General features: G+C 48.9%; 1 protein-coding gene across 3 annotated transcripts in view; it reads left to right on the top strand.

Moving 5' to 3' along the window:
* LOC119955589 (tubulin beta chain-like) overlaps positions 1-27,824 on the top strand; it is a 152,048-nt gene that overhangs the window by 35,705 nt on the left and 88,519 nt on the right. Inside the window, exon 1 of one of the 3 annotated variants that reach the window (XM_038781937.1) lies at positions 1-207. The exons of the other annotated variants lie outside the window; for them this stretch is intronic. The gene's annotated coding sequence lies outside the window, so the exon portion shown is untranslated. The remainder of the gene's footprint in view (positions 208-27,824) is intronic. 3 annotated transcript variants of the gene reach the window in all.

The following is a 27,824-nucleotide window of genomic DNA, read 5'->3' as shown; positions in this document are numbered from 1 at the left end:
TGCTTTTCAGAGTCCCAAGGACTATCGGTTTGATCCTGGCAGCACAGAGATAGGTCCTGCTCTTCTCTGCCCTCCATTTTTTTCTCCAGAAAATCAATGAGTGTTGTAAGTCTGGAACTACAGAGGCCTCAATACAAACTGCAAACTGAAAGCAAAGTTTGAAGAGGAGAAAGGCAACAGAGTGCTATTTCTTCCTGCAGGAAAACTGTGAGTACCACAAAATTCAAACTACTAATAATTAACCAGTTGTATTTGCTGCATATTTCATTATATTTCATGTTATAAATTAACAGTAGTTGTGCTTACATTTACAAACCTGGTGACTAATTACTGAGCAGCTAAGGGCCAAAGACTTCAGGTATGTTTCTCTGAATTATAGTTTAATTCACATGTGTTGTGATTTTGGGGCACGTTGGGCTGGAATTGACTGCGTACTAGCCCAGGGTGTCGTAACATAATTTGGGGGCTCGGGTCCGGGATCTTTGGAGTGGTAGATGGCGAAGTTTGGGTTACAGTATAAATTAAAAAGAGACACCAGGTTTGTAGTGATATAACTGGATGGATCTGGAAACTGCTAAGGATTTCCTTCAGCTGGACTACTTGCCTTCTGGTTTATTTAAAAGAGCTTTGAAAAGACAAGCCTGTTGAATTGGGAGGGGAATTCAAAATAGAAGTACCAGCTAGAGCTAGGAAGGCAGAGATACTGACGCAATTGCTCAGCTTTTAAATTTGAAAGAACATAGAACATTAAAGCGCGGTACGGGCCCTTTAGCCCTCGATGTTGCGCCGACCTGTGAAACCATCTGAAGTCTATCTGACCTACACTATTCCATTTTCATCCATATGTCTATCTGTCCTATATCTACCACCCCTCAATTTAAAGCTATGTCCCCTCGTGTTGGTCATCACCATCCGAGGAAAGAGACTCTCACTGTCCACCCTATCTAACCCTCTGACTATCTTATATGTCTCTATTAAGTCACCTCTCAGCCTTCTCCTCTCTAATGAAAACAACCTCAATTCCCTGAGCCTTTCCTCGTAAGACCTTCCCTCCATACCAGGCAACATCCTAGTAAATCTCCTCTGAACCCTTTCCAAAGCTTCCACATCCTTCCTATAATGTGGTGACCAGAACTGCACGCAGTACTCCAGGAGCGGCCGCACCAGAGTTATGTGCAGCTGCAGCATAACCTTGTGGCTCCGAAACTCAATCCCCCTACTGATAAAGGCTAGCACACCATATGCCTTCTTAACAGCCCTATTAACCTGGGTGGCAACTTTCAGGGATTTATGTATCTGGATGCCGTCTTTCCATTAGCCCAGTACTCTGCATTCCTGTTACTCCTTCCAAAGTGAACCACCTCACACTTTTCCACATTAAACTCCATCTGACACCTCTCAGCCCAGCTCTGCAGCTTATCTATGTCCCTCTGTATCCTATAACATCCTTCAGCACTATGCACAACTCCACCGACCTTCGTGTCATCTGCAAATTTACTAACCCATCCTTCTACACCCTCTTCCAGGTCATTTATAAAAATGACAAGCAGCAGTGGCCCCAAAACAGATCCTTGCGGTACACCACTAGTAACTGAACTCCAGGATGAACATTTGCCATCAACCACCACCCTCGGTCTTCTTTCAGCTAGCCAATTACTGATCCAAACCGCTAAATCACCTTCAATCCCATACTTCCTTATTTTCTGCAATAGCCTACCGTGGGGAACCTTATCAAACACCTTACTGAAATCCATATACACCACATCAACCGCTTTACCCTCATCCACCTGTTTGGTCACCTTCTCAAAAAACTCAATAAGGTTTGTGAGGCATGACCTACCCTTCACAAAACCGTGTTGACTATCGCTAATCAACTTGTTCTTTTCAAGATGATTATAAACCCTATCTCTTATAACCTTTTCCAACATTTTACCCACAACCGAAGTAAGGCTCACAGGTCTATAATTACCAGGGTTGTCTCTACTCCACTTCTTGAACAAGTGGACAACATTTGGTATCCTCCAGTCTTCCGGCACTATTCCTGTCGACAAAGACGACATAAAGATCAAGGACAAAGGCTCTGCAATCTCCTCCCTGGCTTCCCAGAGAATCCTAGGATAAATCCCATCTGGCCCAGGGGACTTATCTATTTTTACACTTTCCAAAATTGCTAACACCTCCTCCTTGTGAACCTCAATTCCATCTAGCCTGGTCGACTGAACCTGAGTATTCTCCTTGACAACATTGTCTTTCTCCAGTGTAAACACTGACGAAAAATATCCATTTAACGTTTCCCCTATCTCCTCTGATTCCACACACAACTTTCCACTACTATCCTTGATTGGCCCTAATCTTACTCTAGTCATTCTTTTGTTCCTGATATACCTATAGAAAGTCTTAGGGTTTTCCTTGATCCCATCCGCCAACGACTTTTCGTGTCCTCTCCTCGCTCTTCTTAACTCTCCCTTTAGGTCCTTCCTGGCTAACTTGTAACTCTCAAGTCCCCTAACTGAGCCTTCATGTCTCATCCTAACATAAGCTGTCTTCTTCCTCTTGACAAGTGCTTCAACTTCCTTAGTAAACCACGGTTCCCTTGCTCAACAACTTCCTCCCTGCCTGACAGGTACATACTTATCAAGGACACGCAGTAGCTGTTCCTTGAAAAAGCTCCACATTTCGATTGTACCCATCCCCTGCAGTATCCTTCCCCATCCTATACATCCTAAATCTTGCCGAATAGCATCATAATTGCCTTTCCCCCAGCTATAATTCTTGCCTTGCGGTATATACGTATCCCTGCCCATTGCTAAAGTAAACATAACCGAGTTGTGATCACTATCACCAAAGTGCTCATCTACATCTAAATCTAACACCTGGCCGGGTTCATTACCCAGTACCAAATCCAATGTGGCCTCGCCCCTTGTTGGCCTGTCTACATACTGTGTCAGAAAACCCTCCTGCACACACTGCACAAAAACTGACCCATCTATAGTACTCGAACTATAGTATTTCCAGTCAATATTTGGAAAGTTAAAGTCCCCCATAACAGCTGCCCTGTTACTCTCGCTCCTGTCGAGAATCATCTTTGCAATCCTTTCCTCTACATCTCTGGAACTATTCGGAGGTCTATAGACAACTCCCAACAGGGTGACCTCTCCTCTCCTGTTCCTAACCTCGGCCCATACTACCTCAGTAGACGAGTCCTCAAACGTCCTTTCTACCGCTGTAATACTTTCCTTGATTAACAATGCCACACCCCCCCCTCTTTTACCATCTTCTCTGTTCATAGATTATCATAGAATTTACAGTGCAGAAGGAGGCCATTCGGCCCATCGAGTCTGCACCGGCTCTTGGAAAGAGCACCCTACCCAAGGTCAACACCTCCACCCTATCCCCATAACCCAGTAACCCCACCCAACACTAAGGGTAATTTTGGACACTAAGGGCAATTTATCATGGCCAATCCACCTAACCTGCACATCTTTGGACTGTGGGAGGAAACCGGAGCACCCGGAGGAAACCCACGCACCCACGGGGAGAATGTGCAGACTCCGCACAGACAGTGACCCAAGCCGGGAATCGAACCTGGGACCCTGGAGCTGGGAAGCGATTGTGCTATCCACAATGCTACCGCGCTACCATTTCTTACAGAAACATATAAATCCTGGAACCTGCAAAAACCATTCCTGTCCCTGCTCTACCCATGTCTCCGAAATCGCCACAAGATCGAGATCCCAGGTACCAACCCATGCTGCAAGCTCATCCACCTTATTCCGGATGCTCCTGGCGTTGAAGTAGACACACTTCAAACCAGCGTCCTGCTTGCCGGTGCCCTCTTTCGAACTTTTAACCCTTTCCCTGACCTCACTACTCTCAACATCCTGTACACTGGGATTACAATTTAGGTTCCCATCCCCCTGCTGAATTAGTTTAAAACCCCCCCCCCCCCCCGAAGAGCACTAGCAAATCTCCCCCCCAGGATATTGGTACCCCTCTGGTTCAGGTGAAGACCATCCTGTTTGTAGAGGTCCCACCTACCCCAGAATGAGCCCCAATTATCCAGGAAACCAAAACCCTCCCTCCTGTACCATCCCTGTAGCCACGTGTTCAACTCCTCTCTCTCCTTATTTCTCACTTTGCTAGCACGTAGCACGGGTAACAACCCAGAGATAACAACTCTGTTTGTTCTAGCTCTCAGCTTCCACCCTAGCTCCCTGGATTTCTGTCTCAAATCCCCATCTCTCTTCCTACCTATGTCGTTGGTACCTATGTGGGCCACGACTTGGGCTGCTCCCCCTCCCCCTTAAGGATCCCAAAAACACGATCAGAGACATCACGAACCCTGGCACCTGGGAGGCAACACACCAACAGTGAGTCTCTTTCGTTCCCACAGAACCTCCTGTCTGTTCCTCTAACTATGGTGTTCCCAATGACAAGTGCTCTGTTCCTCTTCTCCCTTCCCTTCTGAGCAACAGGGACAGACTCTGTGCCAGTGACCTGTGCCCCATTGCTTACCCCGGTAAGTCGTTGTCTTCCCCCCCCCCCCCCCAAACAGTATCCAAAACGGTATACTAGAGGGGAACGACCACAGGGGATCCCTGCACTGCCTGCCGGTTCCCTCTCCCTCCCCTGACGGTAACCCATCTACCTTCTTTTACCTGAGGTGTGACTACCTCCCTATAACTCCTCTCAATAACCCCCTCGCCTCCCGAATGATCCGAAGTTCATCCAGCTCCAGGTCCCTTACGCCGTTCTCGAGGAGCTGGAGTTGGGTGCACTTCCCGCAGATGTAGTCAGCAGGGACACTCGAGGTGACCCTTTCCTCTCACATTCTGCAGGAGGAACATTCAACTGCCCTAGCCTCCATTCCCACTGAACTAACTTCCCAACTACTGAAAACTAAAAAAAAAACTTGTCAGTTTAGCAATCCGACTTACAGAACTTTTTTTTGGTTAGAGGAGGAGGATGGGTGGGAGACACTACGTAAGTAGTGTTTCGGGTAAAGCTGTCACTCGAGAACAGCCCCTTCACAAACCACCTTCAACTTACGCTGACCGCACTGCACGTATGCAAATCTCCCCGGAACAGCCAATCAGAAGCTCTGCTCTGCTGCCCTCTGCTGGATGCTTGCCTTCCCTCAAACTCCTCGGGTCACTTGCGCAGGTACACCTTCAATTTACGCTGACCGCACTGCACGTATGCAAATCTCCCTGGAACAGCCAATCAGAAGCTCTGCTCTGCTGCCCTCTGCTGGATGCTTGCCTTCCCTCGAACTCCTCGGGTCACTTGCGCAGGTACACCTTCAACTTACGCTGACCGCACTGCACGCATGCAAATCTCCCCGGAACAGCCAATCAGAAGCTCTGCTGCCCTCTGCTAGATGCTTGCCTTCCCTCGAACTTCTCGGGTCACTTACGCAGGTACACCTTCAACTTACGCTGACCGCACTGCACGTATGCAAATCTCCCCGGACAGAGATACTGGAAACACAGGAGAGCCCACAAAAGTAGTGTAGCATCAACAACATTTTCTGGTACGGAAACTGAGCAGGAAAGAAAGTGGTTGCAGTTCAAACATGAAATTGAAATGTGGCAAACAGAAATTGAGATGCAGCAAGCAGAGAAAGAAATGGATGTGGAACTGAGAAGGTTGGAAAAAGAGAAAGGAAAAAGCAAAAGCGAGGGACTTCCAGCATAAGGTACTGGAAATTAGAGGGGAGCTGCCAGAAACTAAAGGGAAGCTTAACATTAGAATGGAACCCAGTGGCAATATAACCTTAGAACGGAACCTATATGATATGTTTAAATTTATACAGGCCCTCCCAAAAATTGACGAGAAGGGGGTAGAAATGTTTTCCAGGGCCTTTGAGAAGATAGAAACTCGAATGGAGTGGCAAAGAGAAAAGTAGGCTTTACCCATGCAGAGTAAATTGACGGGGTGGGAACAGGAAGTTTAGGCTTCCTTGTCAGAGCGGGTGTCTAAGGATTATGATGAGGTAAAAAAGGCTATTGTAAGTGCATTTGAATTGGTTCCCGAAGAATATTGGCAAAAGTTTTGGAATTTAATGAGACAAACAGGACAGACGTATGCCGAATTCGAAAGGCTTAAGCAGAATAATTTTTGATAGATGTGTACCAGCATTGGGAGTTTCGACTATCGATGAGGCTCTGAGAGAGGTCCTTCTCTTAGATGAATTTAAAAATTCCCTACCTTCTATGATAACCCATGCTGAAGACCAGAGAGTGAAGACTGCTAGGCAGGTAGCAATTATGGCTGATGATGATGAGATAATCCATAAATTTAAACATTTGTTCCCTCGCCCCCATAATTTTGAAAAAGATAGGAAATGGGAAAGTGATTGGAAGGTGGGTGACCAAGAATGGATAGCTGGGAATGGTGGTAGTTCACAAGAAGGATTCTGGAAAAGGAAACAAAGGTGGATAAAACTACAGGACAGACTGCAGCTTTAACTGGACTTGGGAGACCTGAACTAAATGCTGCTGTTGGAGCAGGTGTGAGGAATGAGGTAGAGGAGAAATATGCAGGATTTTTGTATGGGTTAAGATCGCCACATTTTCATCAACTGATGTAGCCAAACCCCAAACTATCTTATGGGACACAGGTGTTACTAAAGCTCTCTTACTGGAGATAGATTTGGCAACCCTCCAGAGAGCTTAATGAAAGCTCGTATTTGTGAATGGGATAAATGGAGATTATATCTCAATTCCAATGTATAAAGTACAATTGAAGTGTGGTTTAGTGCCAGGTCCAGTCGTTGTCAGAATGGTTAGGCAATTCCCAATGGACGCGGTAGACTTACTTTTGGGGACTGATTTGGCAAAGGGAAGGTTATAGCTTCCCCCATGATTATAGAGGGCTGAAGGGAAGCACTACAGATAGCACTTGACATACCAACTGTGGGGGGTGTTGCAATTATGAAAACCCATTCAGCATTAAATGTCTCCCAAGAAAGAAATTGATCACATCAAAAGACAATAGGTAGTGAATCTGATTCTACTGATACTGATGAAATGAAATTAAATGAAAATCGCTTATTGTCACAAGTAGGCTTCAAATGAAGTTACTGCGAAAAGCCCCTAGTCGCCACATTCCGGCGCCTGTTCGGGGAGGCTGGTACGGGAATTGAACCGTGCTGCTGGCCTGCCTTGGTCTGCTTTCAAAGCCAGCGATTTAGCCCTGTGCTAAACAGCAATTGTATCTACGAGAATGATTCCTCACAGAAACTTGTCAACGATAAAATCTAATAGAGAACCAGATTCTGAGAACTCCAAAGACCGAAGGTGACTATAAGAATGAAGGGCCCAAATTTAATGGTAAAGACCGTAACGATGAGTCAGACGAGTGTTCTGAATTCGATTTTGGTTCTGATTGTGAGTTAATGATAAACAACTGTTACCTAATAGACCTGTCACTAACTAATCTTGAATAAATGGCAAGTTATTCTTCCAAAGCCAGGGAAGAAGACAGCAAATTGGAAGAAGAAAATTACTTGCGACTTTTCTAAAATAACTTGTTACAGCCTCTTGCAGCAAACCCATTGCCATTCACTTCAGGTGCAAATATTTCCCCGCACATGCCTGCTTTGAAGGACAAGGACAATATACATAATAGAATGGCATCAGTTATTCAGAACGAGGACAACAAGGATTGTGAAGTGACCCACAGTGTCTCTTCAAGGTAATGGAAGCAAATAGCAAAGGAGTTGAAATAATCAGTAATTCAAATCCTTTTAAAAAAATTAAGGGGAAGGTGGGTGGCGAACATATAGTGATTCCGCCACTGCAACTGTTATCAAAAACCAGAACGTTCACAGAGCCAATAATGTGTTGTCCCGTGATTCTGAAAGTAAAGAAGAAAAGTTGAAATCTGGAAAGCACAAATTGTGTAAGTCTGTATTACTCAATGGTTGTGAGGGCTGTGATTATGAAAACTCCGATGATGAGGTAAAAGCTGTAAAACAAAGAATGGCGCATATAAAGTCAATCAACTCAGAGGATTGAGCCCTCAGTTGTACTTGTCATTGAAAGTAACCATGTTCAGGAAAAGAGCGAATATAAAGCTGGAGGGGTTGATTAAAAATGAAATATTTCCCTCAGCATTGACAATACTACTTGTCGTTTGGTTGGAGGAGATATTCAAAAACTAGATAAACATTTACTGGACAATCAGAAAAGACTGACTGCATTGCACAATAGTCAGAAAGAGACAAATGTAATAAAGATAGTGAAAGAGTACAGACAGAGTTGCAGGGAAACACCAGGGGACATTCCTAGCTAATCGTGATATGGACATAAGAAACTCTGAAGCAGTACAGCCGTAACTGTCTTGAATAAAACCACAGAGACTGGCTCAGTTAGAGACTGAAATACAGGGCATGTTGGACACGTTGCAGGAACTGACAAAACCGCTGTGGTCCAGAGAACGCCAAGTAGAGTTTGAGAGATTGACGGCCATGTTAGTGGGTGAACTGGTACTGACTGCCCCAGACTTTTCCCGACCGTTTAAAATGAGCACTGATGCCTGTGACCTGGGAGTAGGGGCAATGTTACTACAAGGTGACAATGCAAGAATAGAGAGGCAGTGGGGTACTTTTTGAAAAAAAATGAAGTCCATGCCAAAGAAAGTTTCCCACCATTGAAGAGGAAGCCTTGCTATTATCCCTGTGACACTTTGAAGTATATAACCAACATGCCAATCAACAAAACTTACTTTACACAGATCATTATCCACTTGCATTTATAGAGAAGTTTAAAACCCGGAACGCAAGATTATTTTGTTGAAGTTTTTTATTACAGCAATCCAATGTTAAAATTGTACACATTCCTGGAAAGGGTAATGTGATTGTGGATGTTTTGTCATGCGTTTAAGGGCTGATTAGTTATCAATGTAGGGACTAGAAGGGAACTTGTATCATGGGGATGGATTGTGATTTATGTCTTGCATACATCATAATGAAATGTCCATGCCCTGAAGCTTCATCCTTTTAGGGAGGGAGATATGTAAGGGACCTTCATGTATGTTCCTGTTTCTTCTCTTATTTCCCCTTTCTTTTATTTTTTGCCGTTAAATTTTTGATCCATTGATGAATTGTTTCGGGAGTCTTATGTCGGACAATGTAGGCCACCCATCCCACTGATCAAGCGTGACCAATGCCTCAATGCTGGCATCGTCCATGTACTGCAGTTTGATGACGGACTCCAAGGTCCGCAATGACAAGCGGTCACTTGGAGGGCAGAAGACATGCTACATCGACATTCCTAAAGCCTCCCTAAGGAAATGCGACACCCCACTGACGTGGTAATCGCTTGCCCTAGATCGCCGAAACTGAAGAAATGACTGCGAAGGCGCCAACCACCTCGAGCGTCACAGGGTGGAGCAGGCGGATGCCAAGTATAAACAGCAGAAGACTTCCGGTGGCTGTGATGGATCAGTAAGCCACACATTTGGAAGCTCCCGTTTTAAAGAGATTTTTCGGCTCTTTTGAGAGCCCAAAACGGAAATTTTTCGACGTCTCCCGGTGGGGGAAGGTGTGCTGAACGACTTTCCCTGCAGTCCATGACTCGAACTCGGAGTGGAAAGGGGGAAAAAAACAGCAGCAGCTCCTCAGAAAAAACGGGGGAAGGGATCCAAGATGGCCGCCGGAGGAGCCCCAGAGGATTGGAGGCTGTGGGCCCAGGAGCAACAAACTGATCTCCTGCGCTGCTTTAAAGAATTCAAGGATGAAGTACTGAGCTCTCTGCAGGAAACGAACAGAAGGCTGTCAGAGATTCAGTCCACCCAGGGTGCTGCCATCAAGAAGTTGCAGACGCAGGCCATTGAACGAGAGGAGGAGGCCGTGGTCCTCGTGAGTAAGGTGGAGGGGCACGAAGCACTCCACAAGAAGTGGCAGGAACGCTTTGAGGAGCTGGATCACCGCATGAGGCGGAAAAAACCTGCGGATCTTGGGCCTTGCAGAGGGGCTGGAGGGATCGGACCTGACAGCCTATGTGGCTGTAATGCTGAATTCGCTAGTGGGGGCCGGATCTCTCCATCTGCCCTTGGAGCTGGAGGGAGCGCACAGGGTGCTGGCCAGGAGGCCCAAGGAAGATGAACCCCCGCGTGCGGTGCTGGTGAGGTTCCACCGGTTCAGTGATCGGGAGTGCGTGCTGCGCTGGGCCAAGAAGGTGAAGAGCAGCAATTGGGAGAATGGGGTAGTGCGGATCTACCAGGACTGGAGTGCGGAGGTGGCTAAGCGGCGGTCCGGATTTAATCGGACGAAAGAGGTGCTTTATAGAAAAAAGATAAAGTTCGGAATGTTGCCGCCCGCGCGCCTGTGGGTAACTTATTCAGACCGGCATTATTATTTCGATTCCCCGGAGGAGGCGTGGGCCTTCGTGCGGACGGAGAAACTGGACTTGAACTAGGGGTTGGGGGTTGCGAGGTCGGCTGTAAGATATTAGTGCTGGATTCTGCTGTTGCTGTGTTCTCTTTTCTTCTGTTGTTTTCTTCTTGTTTTAGTACTTTTGCAATTTTGATATGGTTATTTACGGAGGGGTTGTTCTGCTATGTTTTTGTTTTTGTGCTGTGGGACATTGTCTGGGCTGTGTATCTTGAGGGGAGGGTCGGGGGGTATGTTGTATTCTATGCCGGAGTGGGGGTATGGAGTGGGGCTGGTATTTGGGAGCTGCGTCAGAAGGGTGTGGTGGGGCAGTGCGAAAGCGCGGGCTTTCCTCTGGTTTCCCGTGCTGCGGGGCTGGGGGGTGGAGATGGTGACGGGGGAGGCGGGGCCTTAACTGGTTCTTCCCCGCGCTGGAGCGGTGCCAGGAGGAGGGATAGATTGGGGGATGATCCCACTTCGGGAGGGGTCGGGCTATTGGCGGGAGTTTCCGGGGTCAGCAGAAGTTAGCTGACCCACGGAAGTACAATGGAGGACGGTTCGCGGCTGGGAGGGTTCCTAGCCTGGGGGGGAAGGGAGGGGGGGAAAGGGGAATACCGGGTTGCTGCTGGTAGGGTCAAGAAGGAGCTGGTGGGGGCTGGGGGGACAGAGGTGAGGGGTTGTCGCTATGGGGACGGGGTCGAGCAGGGGGTGCTGGCCTGGGGCGGGCAGTCGATGGGCTATGGCTAGTCGACGGGGGAGGGGGGCGGGACGCCCTCTGATCCGGTTGGTCACCTGGAATGTGAGAGGGTTGAATGGGCCGGTGAAGCGGTCGAGGGTACTGGCTCACCTGAAGGGGCTAAAGGCGGATGTGGCAATGCTTCAGGAGACCCACCTGAGGGTGGCGGACCAGGTCCGCCTGAGGAAGGGATGGGTGGGGCAGGTTTTCCACTCGGGGTTGGATGTGAGGAACCGGGGAGTGGCGATTCTGGTGGGGAAAAATGTGTTGTTTGAGGCATCGGAGGTGGTGGCGGATAAGGGGGGTAGGTATGTGATGGTTAGGGGCAGGCTACAAGGAGAGCAGGTGGTACTGGCTAGTGTGTATGCCCCAAATTGGGACGATGCGGGCTTTATGAGGCGTATGTTGGGACGGATCCCGGATCTGGAGGCGGGAGGTCTGATCATAGGGGGGGACTTTAATACGGTGTTGGATCCTTCACTGGATCGGTCCAGCTCTAGGACGGGTAGGAGGCCGGCGGCAGCCAAGGTACTGAGAGGGTTTATGGATCAGATGGGTGGAGTGGATCCGTGGAGGTTTGTGAGGCCGAGGGCACGCGAGTACTCTTTCTTCTCCCACGTACATAGGGTCTACTCTCGGATAGATTTCTTCGTGGTGAGTAGGGGACTGATTCCGAGAGTGGAGGAGGCCGAGTATTCGGCCATTGCAATCTCCGACCACGCTCCGCATTGGATAGAGTTGGAGATGGGAGAGGTGCGAGAGCAACGTCCGTTGTGGCGGTTGGATGTGGGGTTGTTGGCGGAGGAGGAGGTGTGTAGGAGGGTCCGGGCAAGTATTGAGGGGTACCTTGAGGTGAATGATACGGGGGAGGTTCAGGTGGGGATGGTCTGGGAAGCCCTGAAGGCAGTAATTCGTGGGGAGCTGATATCCATCCGGGCACACAGGGAGAGGAGCGAGAGGAGTGAGAGGGATAGACTGGTGAGAAAGATGCTGGAGGTGGACAGGAGGTATGCAGAGGCACCAGAGGAGGGACTGTTGGGGGAGAGGCGCAGCCTGCAGGCTAAATTTGATTTGCTGACCACTAGAAAGGCGGAGGCACAGTGGAGGAAGGCACAAGGGGCAGTGTACAAACATGGTGAAAAGGCGAGTAGGATGCTGGCTCATCAGCTGCGTAAGCGGGATGCGGCTAAGGAGATTGCTGGAGTGAGAGACAAGAGTGGGAATGTGGTGCGGAAGGGGGTAGAGGTGAATGAGGTCTTCAAGGACTTTTACGGGGAACTGTACCGGTCGGAGCCAACGGGGGAGAGGAGGGGAATGGAGAGGTTTCTGGACGGGCTTTCTTTCCCGAAGGTGCAGGAGGAGAAGGTGGAGGGGTTGGGTGCGCCGATTGAGCTGGAGGAGCTAGTTAAGGGGATCGGGCAGATGCAGTCAGGGAAGGCACCGGGGCCGGATGGGTTCCCGGTGGAATTTTATAAAAAGTTTGTGGATCTAGTGGGCCCCTTGCTGGTGCGAACACTCAATGAAGCGTGGGAGGGGGGGACTTTGCCCCCGACGATGTCACGGGCGCTGATCTCGTTAATTTTAAAGAAGGACAAGGACCCCCAGCAGTGTGGTTCATACAGGCCCATATCTCTCCTCAACGTGGACGCTAAGGTGCTGGCAAAAATCCTGGCCACCAGGATAGAGGACTGTGTGCCAGGGGTTGTGCACGAGGACCAGACAGGTTTTGTGAAGGGAAGACAGCTGAACACGAATGTGCGGAGATTGCTGAATGTCATTATGATGCCGGCGATTGAGGGGGAGGCAGAGATAGTGGTGGCACTGGATGCGGAGAAGGCCTTCGATAGAGTGGAGTGGGGGTACCTATGGGAGGTGTTGGGGAGGTTTGGATTTGGTGAAGGGTTTATTAGATGGGTGAGGCTGCTATATGAGGCCCCGATGGCGTGCGTGGCCACGAATAGGAGGAGGTCGGAGTACTTCCGGCTTTACCGAGGGACCATGCAGGGTTGCCCCCTGTCCCCCTTGTTGTTTGCACTGGCAATCGAGCCGCTGGCGATGGCATTGAGAGATTCAGAGAGGTGGAGAGGCTTGGTGCGAGGTGGAGAGGAACATAGGGTGTCGTTGTATGCCGACGACCTGTTACTGTATGTGGCGGACCCGGTGGGAGGGATGCCGGGAGTGATGGAGTTACTAGCCGAGTTTGGGACCCTCTCAGGTTATAAATTAAACTTAGGCAAGAGCGAGGTGTTTGTGGTGCACCCTGGAGACCAGGAGGAAGGAATTGGTAGGCTCCCGCTTAGGCGGGCAGGGGAGAGCTTTAGGTACCTGGGGGTGCAAGTGGCCAGGGACTGGGGGACTCTCCACAAGCATAACTTTACCAGGCTGGTAGATCAGATGGAGGAGGAGTTCAGGAGGTGGGACATGCTGCCATTGTCGTTGGCGGGGAGGGTGCAGTCCGTCAAAATGACAGTGCTTCCGAGGTTCTTGTTCCTTTTTCAGTGCCTGCCCATATTTATCCCCAGGGCCTTCTTTAGGAGAGTGACTAGCAGTATTCTGAGTTTTGTGTGGGCACATGGGACTCCGAGAGTGAGGAGGGTGTTCCTGGAGCGAGGAAGGGATGGAGGTGGGCTGGCACTGCCCAACCTTCTGGGGTACTATTGGGCAGCCAATGTGTCAATGGTGCGTAAATGGGTGATGGAGGGGGGAGGGGCGGCGTGGAAAAGAATGGAGATGGCGTCATGTAGAGGTACGAGCCTGGGTGCCATGGTAATGGCACCGTTGCCGCTCTCCCCTAAGAGGTTTACCACGAGCCCGGTGGTGGCGGCGACCCTAAGAATCTGGGAACAATGGAGACGGCATCGGGGGGAAACAGGGGGCTCGATGGAGGCTCCACTGGGTGGCAACCATCGGTTCATCCCGGGGAACACGGATGGGGGATTCAGGGGGTGGCAAAGGGCGGGCATCAGCAAATTGAGGGACCTGTTTATTGGCGGGAGGTTTGCGGGCCTGGGGGAACTGGAAGATAAATTTGGCCTTCCCCAGGGGAACATGTTCAGATACCTGCAGGTAAAGGCGTTTGCTAGGCGACAGGTAGAGGGATTCCCTTTGCTGCCCTCGCAGGGGACGATGGACAGAGTGCTTTCGGGGGTGTGGGTAGGAGAGGGGAAGGTGTCTGACATCTATAAGGTAATGCAGGAGGTGGAGGAATCGTCAGTGGAGGAGCTGAAGGCTAAATGGGAGGAGGAACACGGGGAGCAGATAGAGGACGGGACTTGGGCGGATGCCTTGGAGAGAGTCAACTCTTCCTCCTCATGTGCGAGGCTTAGTCTCATCCAATTTAAGGTGCTGCACCGGGCCCACATGTCCGGGACTAGGATAAGTAGGTTCTTCGGGGGTGCGGACAGGTGCACCAGATGTTCGGGGAGTCCTGCGAACCACGCCCATATGTTCTGGGCATGCCCAGCACTGGAAGAATTCTGGAAGGGGGTGGCGGAGACGGTGTCGAGGGTGTTGGATCCAGGGTCAAACCAGGGTGGGGACTCGCGATTTTTGGAGTTGCGGTAGAGCCGGGAGTGCAGGAGACGAAAGAGGCCGGTGTCCTGGCCTTTGCGTCCCTAGTAGCCCGTCGAAGGATTCTGTTACAATGGAAGGATGCAAGGCCCCAAAGTGTGGAGACCTGGATCAGTGACATGGCGGGATTTATAAAATTGGAAAAGGTCAAATTTGCCCTGAGAGGATCAATACAAGGGTTCTATAAACGATGGCAGCCTTTTCTGGACTTCCTGGCTCTGAGATAGGTAACTGGGTCAATAGCAGCAGCAACCCGGGGGGGGGGGGGGGCATTATTGTAGTGTTTATTCTGTAACTTTATAGTGTTAATTTGCGTTGTTGTTAAAATGCTGGGTTGTTCATGGGGATGGGGCGAATGTATATGATTGTTAATATTATTGTTATTTTCGGTATTTTACTAAGGTGCGTCAATGTTGTATAAAAGCAAAATTTCTCAATAAAAATTATTTTTAAAAAAAAAGTATAAACAGCAGAAAGACTGCAGAATCCAGAGTTTCCAACTCGCCTCATGCCAAAACTGTAGAAGAGTCTCAGACCCAGATTGGACTATTCGGCCACTGCAGAACCCACCTCCGTCCTGGTGTGGAAGTAAGTATTCCACGATGTGATGAACGGTATTAATAACTGCCGTAAACTGTACCTGTCCTTTAATACCTTGCCCCTTTAAGAGGCTTGGAACCCTGGGGGACTCTTCCTCTGGCTACGCCCCCAGGAAACGGTATGATAAGGCTCCATGTGTCGAGCACACTTCTCTCGAATGCTGTCCTGTTCTCTGTAGATTAAAGCCTTTGATTACCGACTTCGCTCTCGCGTCGTAATTGAGGGTGCCTCAATTTAATCTACAGACACATCAAGATGGACAGCGCTCTAAAACCGGAGAAACTCAACCTGGTCGCCGGAAGCCCCTGAAATTTTTTAATATTGGCTCCGGTGTTTCGAGGACTATCTGGACTCCTCAACGACTGAGGTTGACAGCACTCGCAAGCTGCGCTTACTACATGGCCGGGTGGGCCACTGACTCTCCACCGTGATCGAAAACGCTACGACCTATGATGCGGCGGTCGAAATACTGAAGAAACGTTTCATAAAACCTACTAACGAGGTACACGCCAGACATTTGCTCTCAACCTGCAGCCAGCGTTCCGGGGAAACGCTGGACGAGTTCGTGGAAAGACTCAATGCGCTCGCGAGGAACTGCGACCACAAAGCAGTGACGGCAGAAGACCACAGGAACTTACATATTCGCGACGCCCTTGTGTCCGGTATCAGGTCCTCGTACATCCGGCAGCGGCTCCTAGAAGACGGGGCAAAGGATCTCCAGGGCACGGTAACGCTCGCCTCTTCTCTCGAAACGGCCCACCGTAACCTCCGTACGTACTTCGCGGACCTTGCGAACCCCTCTCGATCCCCTCCAGACTCGGCCACGCTACAGGCCTGTGCCGCGCGGCGATCCGCTCACTCCGGGGGTTCCCCATGCTATTTCTGTGGGCAAGGCCAGCACTCACCTCAGCGTTGCCCAGGCCACTCCGCGATCTGCAACGACTGCGGGAAGAAAGGGCACTTCGCTAAAGTCTGCCTGGCTGGGCCCAAAGGCCACAAACGAAACCCTCACCAGGCCCAGAAATCAAGCTCCCGGTCTCACAGACCACGCAATGCGGCCGGGCACGCCCACGTCCGACACATCATCGACCTCGTGCGAGTCATGGGAGCGGCCATCTTGGCGGTGGCCATCTTTGAAACCCTACACGTTCGACCGGCGGTGGCGGCCATCTTGTGACTCCGGGCGGCCATTTTGTGAGTTCGACTCTGACGGCCCGCAACTAGGAGCGATCACACTCGATCAATCGCAGCCGAAACACCTGCGAAACTCAATGATGCGGGTTCAAGTCAATGGCCACGACACTCCAGGATATACCACCATCGGAACCGACCACATCCACGGCACCACCACCGGTGCAGCGGAAGTCGGCACGGACGATCAGACCACCACAAAGACTGAACTTATAATTTAAGTGATGAACGGTATTAATAACTGCCGTAAACGGTACCTGACCTTTAATACCTTGCCCCTTTAAGAGTCTTGGAACCCTGGGGGACTCCGCCTCTGGCTACGCCCCCAGGAAACGGTATATAGGATAAGGCTCCATGTGGCGAGCACACTTCTCTCGAATGCTGTCCTGTTCTCTGTAGATTAAAGCCTTTTGATTACCGACTTCGCTCTCGCGTCGTAATTGAGGGTGCCTCACACGACCCTGAGGCAATGCCCAAGAACTGTGGGAGCACTGTGGGTCAGTGTGTCAGTACTGTGGGAACGCTCGACTGTCGGTAGGTCAGTACTGTGGAAATGCCCCACTCAGTGGTTCAGTACTGTGGGAATGCTGCACTGCCGGAGGGATAGTACTGATGGAGCATTGCATTGTTGAAGGGTCAATACTGAGGGTGACCCGCACTGTTGAAGCGCCAGTACTGAGGTACGGCATCACCGTCGGACGGCCAGTACTGAGGTTGCGCCACACTGTCGGAAGGTCAGTGCTGATGGAGCACGAAGGGTCAATATTGAGGGTACTGTGCACTATTGGAGTGTCGGTACTGAGGGTGGACTGCACTATCGGAGGGTCTGAATTTGCTTATGGCTGGACTGTTGGAGGCTTTGTCTCGAGGGAACGCAGAACGTTGATAGGTCAAGTTTCACTGTCTGAGGGTCTGTCCAGGGCTGCACTGTTGAAGGGTCAATATTGTGGGAGTGCTACACTGTTAGTGGATAAGTAATGTGGGAGCGCTGCCATTTGGTTGGTAAGTACTGTGGGAGCATTGGAGTGTTACAGGGTCAGTAGTGTTGGCGCGTCACACTGTTTATGAGCCAGTTCTGTGGGAGCGCTGCCCTGTCGAACAGTCAGTACTGAGGGTGCGGTGTATGTTTGGAGGATCAGTACTGAGCGTTGCACTGTCAGAGAGTCAGTACTGATGGAAGACAGCACTGTCTGAGGATCTAGGAGGTGCCATGCTGTCGGCGGGTCAGGTCAGAGGGAGCGCTACACTATTCGAGGGTCAGTACTGAGAGAGCACCAAGTGTCAGTAGGTCAGTATTGTGGGAGCACCTCACTGTCGGTAGGTCAGTATTGTGGGAGCAACTCACTGTCGGTGGGTCAGTACTATGGGAGCACCACACTATCGGTAGGTCAGTACTGTGGGAACGCCCCATTGTCGGTGGATCAGTACTATGGGACCGCCACAGTGGGTGGATCAGTACTGTGGGAACGCCCCACTGTCGGTGGATCAGTACTGTGGGAACGAACGCCACTGTCGGTGGATCAGTACCTTGGGGACGCTACTGTCGGTGGATCAGTACTGTGGGAACGCCACTGTCGGTGTTTCAGTACTGTGGGAACGCCACTGTCGGTGGGTCAGTACTGTGGGAATGCCACTGTCGGTGGGTCAGTACTGTGGGAACACCACTGTCAGTGGGTGGGTACTGTGGGAACGCCACTGTTGGTGGGTCAGTACTGTGGGAACGCCACTGTCGGTGGGTCAGTACTGTGGGAACGCCACTGTCGGTGGGTCAGTACTGTGGGAACGCCACTGTCGGTGGGTCAGTACTGTGGGAACGCCACTGTCGGTGGGTCAGTACTGTGGGAACGCCACTGTCGGTGGGTCAGTACTGACATGGCTGCTCTGTTGGAGGGTTTGTCTTGAGGGATCGCAGAATGTCGATCGGGTTTCACTGTTGGAGGGTCAGTACAGCGGTAGGGTTGCACTGTTGAAGGGTCAGTGCTATGGGAGCGCCGGCATATTGGTTAGTCAGTACTATGGGAGCATCACAGTGTTAGTGGGTCAGTAGTGTTGGAACGTTGCACTGTCGATGAACCAGTTCTGTGGGAGCGCTGCCCTGTTGAACAGTCAATAATGAGGGCACGCTGTATTTGTGGAGGTCAGTTCTGATGGTGCACCGTATTTTTGAAGAGTCAGTACTGAGGGCATACCATATTTCTGGAGGGTCAATACCAAGGGAGCGCTGCACAGAGGGTCAGTACTGAGGGAAACACTGTCGGAGGATCAGGAACTAGGGGCACCAAGCTGTCGGTGGGTCAGGAGAAAGGGAGTGCTGCACTGTTCGAGGGTCAGTACTGAGGGAGTGTCAAGTGTCGGTCGGTCCGTATTTACAGAGAGCCGGACTTTGTTAGGGTCTGGACTGTTGGGGAGAGTGGTACTGAGGAAAAACCACACCATATGGGAGGGAGTAATGCCCTGTCATGGGGACCGAGGGAGCACCATCCTGGAGGAGTCATACTTGAGGCATTGAGGAAACTGTGGCTCCAGTTCTGAGCGCTGCACTGTTGGAAGGTCAGCAGTGAGGTTGGGCTGCACCTACTGTTGGTGGCTCCATACCGTACGATTGTGGGATTGCCGCAATTGGGTGGGACAAATTTGAGGGATTGTCGCATTGTGGGTGGGATAGCACTGACGGAGCACTGCATTGTGGGTGGGTCAGCACTGAGGAAGCACCCCACTGTGGGTGGGACAGCACTGACGGAGCACCGCACTGTGGGTGGGACAGCACTGACGGAGCACCGCACTACGGGTGGGACAGTACTAAGGGAGCACCGTACTTTAGGGCAGCTCTGACGGAGCACCGCACTGTGATTGGGACAATATTGTGGGAGCACCGCACTGTACTGTGCGAGCACTGTTCTGTGGCTGGTATGGTACTGTCGGAACTCTGCGCTATGGGTGGGACAGACCTGAGGGAGTTTTGCACTGTTATGTCACCCGAGGCTAGTGCGGTCAATTCCCTCACCAAGTGCCCGGAATCACAACACAAGTGAATCAATAATTCTTCGAAGAAAAGCCAAGGTCTTTGGCCCTTGGCTGTCCAATAATTACAGTTACCAGGTTTATTGTAAACATAATTAGTATTTATTTATAACAAGAACTATAATGGAATATGCAGCAAAAGCAACTGGTTGATGATTATCTAACTCCTAATTTCCCTTTTCACTCGCCCCCATCCTCTCTATACGTATAGATTATATATATATTTTTTAAAATTTAGAGTACCCAATTCATTTTTTCCAATTGAGGGCCAATTTAGCGTGGCCAATCCACCTAGCTTGCACATTTTTTGGGTTGTGGGGGCAAAACCCACGCAAACACGGGGAGAATGCGCAAACTCCACACGGACAGTGACCCAGAGCCGGGATCGAACCTGGGACCTCGGCTTATCCAAATTTTCAATATTTTAACATTTTTACAAAGAATAAACATAAACCCAATACAAACCCTACCCTTGATGGCAACCAGAAGTGTAAGATAAACCCCATCTTATGTGGAACCCCTCTTCTGCCCCCCCTCAGAGCAAATATTACCTCTCCAGGTACAGGAACACCATTAGATCCCCCAGCCACACACACAGGCACAGGGGAGAAGCTGCTCTCCATCCCAACAGGACCCACCTGCGAACGATCAAGGAGGCGAAGGCTAAGACATCTGCCCCTGTCTGCAACTCCGGCAGGTTTGACATCCCGATTATGGCTTTCAGGAGACCAGGCTCCAAGTCTATGTGCCAGACCTCTGACATGGTGCGAAAAATGACCCCCAAAATGTCTCCTACTTTGGACAGAACCAAAACATTTGAACATGAGTAGCTGGGCCCCTCCCTTACCATCCGCAGCTATCCTCGCCCCTGAAGCAGGCCTTTGTTAAGTGCGCCTTGTGCACCACTTTTAATTGAATCAAACCCAGTCTCGTGCAGGAGGTTATTAACCCTCCACAGCACCTCACATCATAATCCCTCCTCCAACGCCTCCTCTCCCCACTTGGCCTTAATCCCTTTCGTAGACACTTTTTATCCTCCTCCAAGATCCTAACTTAAATTGCCGCAATAAACCCACCCTCCAGCCCCAAGGGTGATAGCACCTCCTCCAGCAACAAAGGACGATGCGACTGGAAAGTTCGGGAAGACCTTTCTCGCGAAGTTCCGCACCTGCATGCACCTGAAGCCCCCCTCGCGCTGGAGCCCAAACTTCATCCCCAATCCTCCAAACTTGTGAATCGCCCCTCCAAAAATAAATCCTTCATCTCCTTCACCCCTCTCTCCTCCCATCTCTGGAATCTCGCATCCATCTTCCCTGGCTCTAACTCATGGTTCTCATCGGCATCACTCTCGAGCCTGCCCTAAACTTAAAGTGCTACTGGAATTTCCTCCAAATCTTCTACCACCACAGGACTCCCCAAATACTTCCCTGGGGCAGACAGTAGCGGTGCAGTTGCCAGCCTCCGCAACCCCGACCCCTTGCAGGAACCTGCCTCCATCCGCATCCATAAGACCTCCATCTCCCTACTCCAACCCCGCACCTTCTCTGTATTCGCCGCCCGGTAATAGTATAGCATGTTTGGAAGGGCTGAGTCTCCTGGTTGCCTCCCCACTTTGAAGCACTGCTTTACTTATCCTAGCCACCTTCTCTGTCCACTTAAAAAAATGAGCTTGCAAAATTAAGCTTCCGAAGCTGTGCGCAATCCCACGCCACCTGCTCCCCCAGATACCTAAAATGAACTATCGCCACCTGCCCCTGGAGAAACCACAAAATACTCGATTTTCCCTAAATTCAATTTGTACTCCGAATGCGCCCAGAATCTCCTTAGCAACCCCATTATAACCCATCACCGAAGATAATAATAAACGCTTATGGAACAGCACAGAACAGGCCCTTCGGCCCTCGATGTTGTGCCGAGCAATGATCACCCCACTCAAACCCACGTATCCACCCCACACCCTTAACCCAACAACCCCCCCATTAACCTTACTTTTTAGGACACTACGGGCAATTTAGCATGGCCAATCCACCTAACCCGCACATCTTTGGACTGTGGGAGGAAACCGGAGCACCCGGAGGAAACCCACGCACACACGGGGAGGATGTGCAGACTCTGCACAGACAGTGACCCAGCCGGGAATCGAACCTGGGACCCTGGAGCTGTGAAGCATTTATGCTAACCACTATGCTACCGTGCTGCCCCAGTATGTCACAAGTAGGTTTCAATGAAGTTCCTGTGAAAAGCCCCTAGTTGCCACATTCCGGTGCCTGTTCGGGGAGGCCGCTACGGGAATTCAACCCGCGCTGCTGGCCTTGTTCTGCATTACAAGCTAGCTGTTTAGCCCACTGTGCTAAACCAGCCCCTGATCTAGGATTCGAGATGTACAAAAGCAGATTGTCTGCGTGCAGAGACACCCTATGCTATTTCCACTGCCCCCCCCCCCCCCCACCCTCACTATCCTCTTCCATAACACAAACCTCTTTGTGCAATGGCTATGGACTTTATCGCCAGCACAAACAGAAGGGGGTCATAGGGCCAGCACGGTGGCACAGTTAGCATTGCTGCTTCACGACACCGAGGTCCCAGCTTTGATCCCAGCTCTGGGTCACTGTTTGTGTGGAGTTTGCACATTCTCCAGAACTCAAAGATGTGCAGGGTAGGTTGATTGGCCATGCTAAATTTCCCCTTAATTGGAAAAAATGAGTTGGGTACTCTAATTTATATTTTTTTTTAAAAGAAGGGAAACATGGGGCAACCCATCCTCCTTTCCTGAAATAGTGGAAAGCACCCAAATTCATAATATTCATTCGTACACACATCGGATCCTTCTACAGCAATTCCGCCCATGCCGCAAACTTAGGCTCAATCCCAAATTTCTCCAACACCGCCGATTGCTCCACTCCATCCTGTCAAACGTCTTCTCCACATTTAATGCCACCACCACCTCCCAACTCCCTTCCTTTTGCCGGAGAAATGAAAGCATCTCATTCAACAGCCGCCGCACTTTCAACAACAGCTGCCTGCCCTTAATGAACCCCGTCTAATCCTCCCTGGAGTCACAACACAAGTGAACCAATAATTCTTAGAAAAATACCCAACATCTTTGGCTCTTGGCTACCCAATAATTACAGTCGCCAGGTTTTTAAATGTAAACACAATTGGTGTTTATTTATAACAAGAACTATAATTAATTGTGCTGCAAATACAACTGGCTAATTATTATCTAACTCCTAACTCCCCACTATCACTCGCCCCCACCCTTGCACACACACGACAAACACACACCCATGACAAACACAGAAGTGGGGAACGATGTAAAAATCATAAGTAAAAGGAAAATGAGTCTTTGTTTCAAAAGATAGTGCAGCACGGTAGCATAGTGGTTAGCACAGCATGGTAGCATAGTGGTTAGCACAGTTGCCTCATAGCTCCAGGGTACCAGGTTCGATTCCTGGCTTGGGTCACTGTGCAGGGTCTGCACGTTCTCTCCGTGTCTGCGTGGGTTTCCTCCGGTTTCCTCCCACAGTCCAAAGATGTGCGGTTTAGGTGGATTGGCCATGCTAAATTGCCCTTAGTGTCCAAAAAGGTTAAGTGGTGGGTTACGGGGATAGGGTAGATACGTGGGCTTGAGTAGGGTGCTCTTTGTAAGGGCCGAATAGCCTCCCTCTGCACTGTAAATTCTATGATTCTATGCCCTTCAGAGCAAGCTTGCAGGTTGAAGTCTGTTTGAAGCCTGCAATGGTCACAGCAGGCTTTCTGGAGAGAGAGATATAGTACTCATTGATGCCCTTCTGGAGGGAGAGATAAAACCCACAGCAGACCTTCGCAAGGGAGGGCTAAGTTAGTCTTTGCTTCTATGCTGCCAGAGTCAAAACTGAAACTCCGCGGGACTCTGAAAAGCATTCCACTGGGATAGAATAATAACCACCTGTTACTGAGCAAAGTACAGCCTTTTGGGTCAATTCATTGGCTACCAGCCAATCAATAAAACTGAGTCCTCCTTCATCTCTCTCTTTGGGACAAGTCTGCAGATTCTGTTTGAACAAGCAGAGTCTAGCTAAATGATCTCTCCTGTAACTTCTGGATTCTTCTGCTTGCCTTAAAGAAACATGTTCATTAATCCCGCTTGACTTAAAGATACAGGTCCATTAATCATCCATGGGTTAAAATAATATCAACAAAATAAAAGAAAGGGGAAATAAGGGAATAAACAGGAAGGACCCTTGCGTACCTCCTCCCTAAAATAATTAAACTTCAGAGGAAGTTTCATTGTGAGGTATGCAAGGCAAAAAAACAATTACAACACATGTCCATCCAATCTATCCCCATTATACAAGGTCCTTTCCTCGTCTCTACATTGATAACTAGTCAGCCCGTAAACCAGTGTCAAAACATCTACAATCACGTTACCTTTACAGGTGGGAAAATACTGGAAAATCGCAGCAGGTCTGGCAGCATCTGCAGGGAGAGAAAAGAGTGAACATTTCAAGTCCAGATGACCCTTTGATGCTGCCAGACCTGCTGAGAATTTCCAGCATTTTTTGTTTTGGTTTCAGATTCCAGCATCCGCAGTAATTTGCTTTAACCTTTTCAAAAAATGTGTACAATTTTAACATCAAATTGTTGTAATAACGGAGTTTGCATTCCGGGTTTTAAACTTCTCCATAAACGCAAATGGATTCTGGTCTGTTAAAACTAAGCTTTGCTGATTGTCATGTCGGACATCTAATTCAAAGTGCTGAAGGATTAGTAGCCAGGCTTATTTTTCAATGGTAGCACAGATTTAGCTTTTGAAAAATACTCCACTGACCTCTCCATTCCTGGATCGTCGTCTTGGAGTAACACTGTTCCTGCCCTCAGGTCACTGGTATCTGTGACCATTTTAAATGGTCGGGAAAAATACAGGACAGCCAGCACCTATTCGTTCACTAACATGGCCTTCAGTTTCTAAAACTCTACTTGCCGTTTGGTGGACCACAGAGTATTTGCCTGTTTACGCAACATGCCCAACATGCACTGTATTTTAGTCTCTAACTGAGTCTGTCTCCGTGGTTTTAGTCAAGATGGATGTGGCTTTCGTGGTTCAGAGTTTCCTAAGTTAACATCATGATTAGCTAATGGTGTGCCCGCTGGTGTTTCCCTACAACTCTGTCTATAATCTTTCAGTATCTTTATTATATCTGTCTCTCGTGTAATGCAGTCAGTCTTTTCTGATTGTCCAATGAATGTTGATCCAATTTTTGAGGAACTCCTGCATCCAAACTACAAGTAGTATTGTCAATGCTGAAACAGGGACAGAAACAAAAGGAAGTAAGGGGAAAAGTGCAAGGCAGAGAAGACATAGTCAGAAATCCATAAGGGCGACAGTACAAGGTACAGTGACTGAGGGGAGCACAGTGAATAGGCCCAGTAATAACAAAAGGAATAAAACTGGAGATGTTAAGATTCAAAACAGAGGTAAAAAAAACCAACATAAGTGTACTTTACCTGAATGCTCGTAGTATTCGGAATAAAGTAAATGAGTTGGTGGCACAAATCATCGTAAATGACTATGATTTAGTGGCCATTACTGAAACATGGTTAAAGGATGGTCACGACTGGGAGTTAAATATCCGAGGGTATCAAACTATTCGGAAGGACAGAGTGGATGGTAAGGGAGGTGGTGTTGCTCTGTTATTTAAGGATGACATCCGGGCAATAGTAAGGGATGACATCGGTGCTATGGAGGATAAGGTTGAATCCATTTGGGTGGAAATCAGGAATAGTAAGGCGAAAAAGTCACTGATAGGAGTAGTCTATCGGCCACCAAATAGTAACGAGATGGTGGGGCAGGCAATAAACAAAGAAATAACTGATGCATGTAGAAATGGTACAGCAGTTATCATGGGGGATTTTAATCTACATGTCGATTGGTTTAACCAGGTCGGTCAAGGCAACCGTGAGGAGGAGTTTATAGAATGTATCCGCGATAGTTTCCTAGAACAGTATGTAATGGAACCTACGAGGGAACAAGCGGTCCTAGATCTTGTCCTGTGTAATGAGACAGCATTGATTCATGATCTCATAGTTAGGGATCCTCTCGGAAGGAGCGATCACAATATGGTGGAATTTAAAATACAGATGGAGGGTGAGAAAGTAAAATCAAATACTAGTGTTTTGTGTTTAAACAAAGGAGATTACAAGGGGATGAGAGAAGAACTAGCTAAGGTAGACTGGGAGCTAAGACTTTATGGTGGAACAGTTGAGGAACAGTGGAGAACCTTCCAAGCGATTTTTCACAGTGCTCAGCAAAGGTTTATACCAACAAAAAGGAAGGACGGAAGAAAGAGGGAAAATCGACCGTGGATATCTAAGAAAATAAGGGACTGAAGGAAAAAGCATATAAAGTGGCAAAGATTGCTGGGAGATTAGAGGACTGGGAAATCTTTAGGGGGCAACAGAAAGCTACTAAAAAAGCTATAAAGAAGAGTAAGATAGAGTATGAGAGCAAACTTGCTCAGAATATAAAAACAGACAGTAAAAGTTTTTACAAATATATAAGACAAAAAAGAGTGGCTAAGGTAAATATTGGTCCTTTAGAGGATGAGAAGGGAGTTTTAATAATGGGAAATGAGGAAATGGCTGAGGAACTGAACAGGTTTTTTGGGTCGGTCTTCACAGTGGAAGACACAAATAACATGCCAGCAACTGATAGAAATGAGGCTATGACAGGTGAGGACCTTGAGAGGATTGTTATCACTAAGGAGGGAGTGATGGGCAAGCTAATGGGGCTAAAGGTAGACAAGTCTCCTGGCCCTGATGGAATGCATCCCAGAGTGCTAAAAGAGATGGCTAGGGAAATTGCAGATGCACTAGTGATAATTTACCGAAATTCACTAGACTCTGGGGTGGTCCCGGTGGATTGGAAATTAGCAAACGTGACGCCACTGTTTAAAAAAAGGAGGTAGGCAGAAAGCAGGAAATTATAGGCCAGTGAGTTTAACTTCGGTAATAGGGAAGATGCTGGAATCTATCATCAAGGAAGAAATTGCGAGGCATCTGGATAGAAATTGTCCCATTGGGCAGACGCAGCATGGGTTCGTAAAAGGCAGGTCGTGCCTAACTAATTTAGTGGAATTTTTTGAGGACATTACCAGTGCAGTAGATAACGGGGAGACGATGGATGTGGTATATCTGGATTTCCAGAAAGCCTTTGACAAGGTGCCACACAAAAGGTTGCAGCATAAGATAAAGATGCATGGCATTAAGGTAAAGTAGTAGCATGGATAGAGGATTGGTTAATTAATAGAAAGCAAAGAGTTGGGATAAATGGGTGTTTCTCTGGTTGGCAATCAATAGCTAGTGGTGTCCCTCAGGGATCCGTGTTGGGCCCACAATTGTTCACAATTTACATTGATGATTTGGAGTTGGGGACCAAGGGCAATGTGTCCAAGTTTGCAGATGACACTAAGATGAGTGGTAAAGCGAAAAGTGCAGAGGATACTGGAAGTCTGCAGAGGGATTTGGATAGGTTAAGTGAATGGGCTCGGGTCTGGCAGATGGAATACAATGTTGACAAATGTGAGGTTATCCATTTTGGTAGGAATAACAGCAAACGGGATTATTATTTAAACGATAAAATATTAAAGCATGCCGCTGTTCAGAGAGACTTGGGTGTGCTAGTGCATGAGTCACAGAAAGTTGGTTTACAAGTGCAACAGGTGATTAAGAAGGCAAATGGAATTTTGTCCTTCATTGCTAGAGGGATGGAGTTTAAGACTAGGGAGGTTATGTTGCAATTGTATAAGGTGTTAGTGCGGCCACACCTGGAGTATTGTGTTCAGTTTTGGTCTCCTTACTTGAGAAAGGACGTACTGGTGCTGGAGGGTGTGCAGAGGAGATTCACTAGGTTAATCCCAGAGCTGAAGGGGTTGGATTATGAGGAGAGGTTGAGTAGACTGGGACTGTACTCGTTGGAATTTAGAAGGATGAGGGGGGATCTTATAGAAACATTTAAAATTATGAAGGGAATAGATAGGATAGATGCGGGCAGGTTGTTTCCACTGGCGGGTGACAGCAGAACTAGGGGGCATAGCCTCAAAATAAGGGGAAGTAGATTTAGGACTGAGTTTAGGAGGAACTTCTTCACCCAAAGGGTTGTGAATCTATGGAATTCCTTGCCCAGTGAAGCAGTTGAGGCTCCTTCATTACATGTTTTTAAGGTAAAGATAGATAGTTTTTTGAAGAATAAAGGGATTAAGGGTTATGGTGTTCGGGCCGGAAAGTGGAGCTGAGTCCACAAAAGATCAGCCATGATCTCATTGAATGGCGGAGCAGGCTCGAGGGGCC

Source organism: Scyliorhinus canicula, chromosome 21 (genome assembly GCF_902713615.1).
Source record: "Scyliorhinus canicula chromosome 21, sScyCan1.1, whole genome shotgun sequence".
NCBI lineage: Eukaryota > Metazoa > Chordata > Chondrichthyes > Carcharhiniformes > Scyliorhinidae > Scyliorhinus > Scyliorhinus canicula.
The sequence above is the reverse complement of the archived record's forward strand: the minus strand, read 5'-3'. Positions and strand labels throughout refer to the sequence as shown.